The following is a 6,908-nucleotide window of genomic DNA, read 5'->3' on the forward strand; positions in this document are numbered from 1 at the left end:
CCTTCTCATCAATGTGCAAAGTGGGATTGCAAAATAGTTTCTGATGCAAAAGTAATTCTGAAACTGGTAATTGTAAACACATGTTCTGGGATTGTCTGACTATGTAGATATAGAAATTACACAAAAATACAAAAAATTGAACAGATAACTTTAATTCTGGTATTTTGGAATTGTTGAGCTTGTAGCCTTCATCTTTTAACCTGTTTGTGTGTGTATGTAATTTCCTGGTATTTTAAAAAAGCAAACTGAAAAATCAGAAATCCCAATCATGTCACATTATGCAGACACTTATGTGGTACATCGTTGAAACCCTAAGATACACATCTTTGTTTCTGTGCTAACAGCCACTGACACTATCAGTAGGCTGTCATTTACTACGTGGTTGGAGAGTGATGGCACAATTAATTGGCTTTCAGAGGTTTTTTTGCTGACAGCAAAGAAATGGTGAGACTCATGAATGCTGTGTTCTGTCTTGTGGCCCACAGCGGAGGGCTGGGTCAGGAGCATGGCTCGCAGTGGTGAAAGGATGCCAACCCCTGCTACCTAGAGAAGTTGGGGAATCTCCATCCCTGGAAATTTTCAAGAGCAGGTTGGATAGACACTTGGCTGGAATGGTTGGTTAGGGATAAATCTGCCTTGAGCAGGGGACTGGGTTACATGATCTCCTGAGGTCTTCCTACTTTCCTATGATCCTACAATCCTAGTGAGCAACTAAAAGAGTAATATGGATGGGGACCTGTCAGTCTTTTCTCTTAGCTTTTCTACTTTGCATAGACTACATACATCTTTATTAGGAGAAATTAGTATAACTATAGAAAAACAGCACTGTGAAGCACCTCCTAGGTCTTCAAGTTCAATCCCCTCCTATCATAATCAGAGCTGCATCTCAAAAGTTGTTGTTCTTTTCCACACAGTACTTCTAGGGGAACACTGTTGAAGAACATAATTTCTCTAATGCTTAGAAACTTTCCCTTAAATTTCAGAATAAATTTATTCATGATCATTTGATATCAATTCTTCCTTGTTTCAACACTATTCAGCTATTTTCCCTCCCTTCAGCTATTTTTATTTCTCAATGTATGTTGTAGAGAGCACATCATTCTATCAGCCTTTGCTTTCCTAATTAAATAAGCCAAGTGAGCCCTTGTAGTTTCCTTCCATAAAAGAAGCTATCCATTCCTCTGATCATACTTGTAGTCCACCTCTGCATTTTTCCAGTTAGAATCTCTCTCTCTCTCTCTCTCTCAACCATGGGTGATCAGAATTGTATACAGCATTCCAGATGCCTTTTTCATGAATGAATCATATTGGATCAGAGTCACTTTGTGATCAATCAGTACACCCACATCTTTCTTCTTTTTTCATTTCATGTTTTTCTTTTTTTCCTTTTCTTTCTTTGTATATAAATGTTACTTATTAATGAATCCAACTTATCAAAATAACTAATGTAATATTTAAATATGCATCCAGTCCCGTAAGGCAGTGGTTTTCAACCTATGGTCCATGAACCCCTTGGGGTGCGCAGACTATTTTTAAGGGGTCTATGAAAAATGACTATAATCAATCAAAAGTATGTGAATACCCACACTTACAATTCAAAGGGGTCTGCACCTCCAATAGAAATGTTTTAGGGGTCAACAAATGAAAAAGGTTAAAAAACACTGCCCTAAGGTATACATAAAATAGATATTTATCTTCCTTCAGCAGTAGTCCCTGAACCCCAATCAATGTCCCCAGAAGAGTCTCGTATTTCCCGTCTCATTTCTAACTGAAAAACTCCTGGCTTGTTGCAGAAGTTCTTGTTATTAGTCCCCAGGTGCATGACCTAAAACATTGTGCTATTGAATTTCATCCCATTTCTCTTATTTCAGTGATCAAGATCATCCATTTCTGCCTATAAATTAAACCAATCCTCCTCTATACCAATGACGCCTCTCAACTTCGTTTTGTCAGCAAATTTCATTTACATATTCCTACTTTTTGTACCAGGATTATTATTATTATTATTATTATTAATGAAAACTAGCCAATTGCCTGTCAAGAATGATGAGGGAGGGGGGAGGAGACGGGGATGGAGCTGGTGCCTCGCCCCGTCTGGGCCCACTCCCCCCTCCCTTCTGCTGCTTGGGGTCTGGTCAGCAGCAGGGGGTGGGGGGGAGCAGGCCCAATGCGGGGGAGGACAGGGCCTGAGGGTGGGAAGAAGCCAGGCCGCCACGGTGGGGGGTGGGGAGCAGCAGGCCCAGGCCGACCTGGCGGTGGCAGGGGAATGGGAGGAGCAGGCTGGGGGCTGACGTGGTGGAGGGTGGGATGAGTAGGCCCAGGCCCAATGTGGAGAAGTCAGGCCGCCATGGTGGGGGGAGCAGCGGACCCAGGCCAACGCGGTGGCGGGGGGGACAGGAGGAGTGGGCTCAGAGCTGACGCGGGCAAGAGGGGTGGGGGAGGAGTGGGACCGGGCCTGAGGGGAGCGGAGGCCTGCTCCTCCCCTTCCCCTGCTGTTGCCATGTTGGCCCAGGCACACTGCTCCCCCCCACTACCCTGGCAGGCCGGCTTCTCCCCCGCTCAGGCCCAGTCCCACTCCCCCTTAAGCCCCCGCTCTCCCTCACATTGGCCCCAAGCTTGCTTCTCCTGTTCCCCCGCCACCACCAGGTTGACCTGGGCCCACTGCTCCCCCTGCCGCGGTGGCCCAGCTTCTCCTCACCCATGGGCCCAGTCCTCCCCTGCATTAGGCCCGGGCCCACTCCTCTCCTCCCTCCACTGCCGCTGCTGTGGTGGCACACCCACTATTCACCCCACTGCCATCGCATCATCCCACGTTGGGCCCTGCAGGCGGCAGAAACAACAATAGGAGAGAGGGGTGGGTTGAGGCCAGCACTAGTGGCCTTGCCCACCCCCCACAGCATCCCGACCCCACTCCCCACTGTTTGTCAGCCAATCAGAGTGTGAATAAAGCATTACAGACAGACAGACAGACGTAGGCTTGTATAATATTAGACTGTACTGATCCCAAGAGTGATCCTTGAACTCTACTGTTAATCTCCCATTGTCCTAATATTTCTCCTTTCAACACTACTCATTTTTTCTTCTTTAGCCAGTTCTTTACCTATCTTAAAATTGTCATACTGATCTGCATCTTAACTAATTACTTCACAAGTGGCACTGTATCAAATGCTTGCCTGAATACCAGGTAAATTAGCTGTTTTGCGTATCCTTTGCCTGGACCAGTGGTTCTCAACCTCCGGCCCGTGGGACAGATCTGTACCACAGATCCATGTCACCTGGTCTGCAGGGTTCCTCACAGGTCCAGAAATTTGGTGGTGTGTGAGCAGTGGCAATTACCACTGCCAGTACTTATCGGCCACCAAATTTCTAAACCCTGTGGGCCAGACAACCTGGCATGCTCTGGTGTGAGGCCCAACCTGGCAAACAGGGCCAGGGCCATGCACCACGCTGGCCCTGAATGTGGGACTGGGCCCCAGCCCCGGCTGTGGCCCCACCTGATGGATCAGGCCCCAGCCCTGTGCACTCATCCAGCCTGCAGGGCTAAAAGGTTGAGCACCACTGGTCTAAACAATCAAATACAGAGGACAGGTTAGTCTGGCATGACCTATCTTTGGAAACCCAGGATACATTTTATCCCATTTTTCATTTAACATTCTGCTTTAACTATTCCTTCCTTCAACATTTGTTCTAAAACTTTGTGTACTGTGATCTAGCTCATGAACATGTGCCCCTCGCGGCTGCGGGGGCATGGCAGCAGCGGGAGCATGGTGGCAGAAGTGGCGGGAGCACAGCGGCAGTAAGCGGGGGAGCTCCCGCAGACGCCGCCAGCACTGTCAGTGGTGGAGGGTGGAGAGCACCGACCAGGGGTCGGTAACTACCCACAGGTGCCGCTGGCAGCATCGGCAGTGGCCAGCGGGGATCGCTGACTGTCCACAGACACCACTAGCAGTGTTGGCGGCAGGGTGGCAAGTGGCAACTGTCCGCAGACACCGCCAACGCTGTCAGCAGCGCCTTTTTGTAGGGGGTGCACTGCCACACTCAGCAGTGCACGTGCACCCGTGTGCACCCCCTACACGTCACCCCTGGTCTAGCTAATGGGTCTTTAGTTACCTGGATCACTTTTTTCTCCCTTCTACAATACAGATACTTTATTTGCTATTGTACAGCTGTATATTACCATCTCCCACCACAACTTGATATATTTATTAAGGATTCTTACAATTTTACATGCTAGTTTTATTAGAATTTGGGGATGGAGATTATTTGGTTCCCCTAGCTTTAGTTGCATCTAAAATAGCATCGCCTCTTGTTGGTTCAGTGGCTATTTGGCAAAGAAAACTGTTGGGTGTTGCATTTGTACCGTAATGGTTAGGGCACTCCCTGGAGTGAAAAAGATCGGATTAGAGTTGTTTCTACACTTTATATTTAATATACATTGTTTCTTCGTTGGGGTGAGAACTGGATCAGCGTACCCCGTTCCCACTGAGTTCTCTAACCAATATGAAACCAGAGGCATGATTATTCGCTTTGATTTGATTAATATTTAAGTAGTCGATGCAAAATACAATAGCTACAAAAAGAGAGCTGTCCCTGAGAATACATTCTAGCCTAAAAATCAAGGCACTGTCCTGGAAGGTAGGAGGCCTGTGGGTACAAATCCTGTTGTAGAAAGGCAAATTTGAATTCAGGACTCCCACATCTCTGGTAAGTGCTCTAGCCAGTGAGGTATTATGTAAATTGGGGGCTCATCCTCCCGCTCGGTATATTTTCCGTGAGGTGTGAGTCTGAGCATGTCTATTAGAGCAGGCCCTGGCAAGGAGGTGCAGCGGGTTGGTGAATTCAGATGGGGCTTAAGCTTAAGATAGGTATTGGGCAGATCAGTGCTGCCAAGTGTTGCTTTGTTGTGCACATGTGCAGCAGCAGAAGTTTAGGTCACAAAATGTCACTAGCAGAAACTTAGACACCAAGAGTGTAGATATCTCTCCTGTCTAACCAGTGGCCTGCAGGGGTTAAGTTGCAGCCCCTGAGCCAGTAGCATAACTAGGGTAGGTGAGCAGGGCACCAGCTCAGGCACTGACTAGGGGGCACTAGAATCGCCCCCTAGGAGGGTTTGCCACAGCACGGGCAGCCTTGCACTGCTCCTGCCCAGTCATAAGAGCTGGACACAGCAGTGCAGCACCTAGCAGTATATCTGGCAGGGGGCAAGTGGAGTGAACAGAATGGTGCTTCTCCACCTCGCTCTGGGAAGCCTTTGCCCAGGGCAGGCACAGCCCTGTACCTGATATGCATGCATGGGGTGGGAGGGAGAGAGTAAATGGGGAACCAGCATCAGCTCAGTGGGAACCTGGCCATGGGGTTGCTACTGCCTGAGCAGAGCTGATGCTGCTACAGCAATAGCAGCAGCCTGGGAAAGTAAGCCTTCTCCTCCACTCACCCACATCCCATTCCCTGCCCCTGCCCCCCTACAATGGTCAGCATTCCCCCTTGCAGCCCTACCACCCCAGGCACTCGCTGAGTTTGCTACACCTCTGACCCCAGTGCACCTATATCCATTCTTCATGATCTCCCGGAGTCCTCCCAGTCTCTTGTAGCTGAGGAAAACAAATTTGCTTTGCAGTGTGCGCTGAAGAGCAATAACGTAGGATTGTCTTGGTCCATGAAAGATGGTGAGTTAAAAGGTTGGCACTGTATGTTGGGTCAGCTCAGGGACCATAGGCCATGTTGCCTGACCAATAGCATGGTGGTATGTCGCAGGCAGATGTTTTCTTGCAGGGAAGTAGGTCCCAGGCCATTTAAGCCTTTGTAAGTGAAAAGCTTAAAATCCCACTCTGTATCTAGTTGATAAAGGCAGAGCCAAAAATACTAGTACCGTGCTTCTCCAAAAATACACTGGGCAATAAACAGGCTGCTAGATTGGCCCCTGCTTTCATGGTCCACCTCTGCATTTCTAGATTGGTTTACAATCACTTAATCTGTAGGTGATGAAGGCATGGGTCCAAGACCCACCTTGGAGGGAGGTTCATCCAACGTCCTGAACAAGTGAATGGCAAAGCCAGGTGGGAGACAACTGCTCCTTGCAATTCTGGGAGCAGCTGGGAGTGGAGTCCACATGAACTCATCCATTGTTGCCTGTGCCTCTAATGAGGGCCAAACCTGCTGGGTTCTGGCTTCTTATTGTGGTTTCCAAACCATCACACCCATCTTCTGCTTTCCGGCCCTGCCTCAGTCAGATTCAGCCAGAGCCTTGGAGGCAGTATAAATTCTGCTTTTGGGGGGTCCGGGGAGAGCAGTGTGAGAGCTTCATTGCATGGGAAGAGGAGCAGTAGCCTTTGCTACCAGCAGCACAGGGAAAGGGGGCTGCTGCGGTTGTCCGTGCACTGGACGTAGAGAGCCATCCTAGAGCCGCAGTTTTCAACCTTTTTTATACCAGGACTCATTGATATCCAATCCCCCTGGATCCTGTCCTGCTGCCCCCAGGGCAGGGGTCGGTATGTGGCATGCTGCCGTTTCCTGTCTTTTTTGCTCCTTTAAAGGAGAATCCTTTTATAAAATGTGTTCTCAACCTTTTCATGCTGAGACCTGCTTTTGGGTCACGACTTACGGGTAGGAAGGCCACCACCATAGAGGACAGTCCAGTTTTCCGCTGCTCTTGATAGGAAACCCGACCCCTTTATGTCCTCTGTTTTGCTCTTCAAGAGAAAAATAGAGGCCATAAAGCTGTTGGGTTTCCTATCAAGAGAGGACCGAGGACAACCGGAGTGTCCTCTATGGTGGCCAACCTACGCACAGGCTGAGAAACACTGTCTGAGAGAAGCAGGGCTGCAAGGGACCTCTGCCTGGGGCCGGGAAGGGCTTAAGTGCTGTGTTGCAGCCAGACTTGCTGCGGGGGGGGGGCTGGCTCGGCCACG

The sequence above is a fragment of the Alligator sinensis genome, unplaced genomic scaffold (assembly GCF_000455745.1).
Source record: "Alligator sinensis unplaced genomic scaffold, ASM45574v1 scaffold74_2, whole genome shotgun sequence".
Lineage (NCBI taxonomy): Eukaryota > Metazoa > Chordata > Crocodylia > Alligatoridae > Alligator > Alligator sinensis.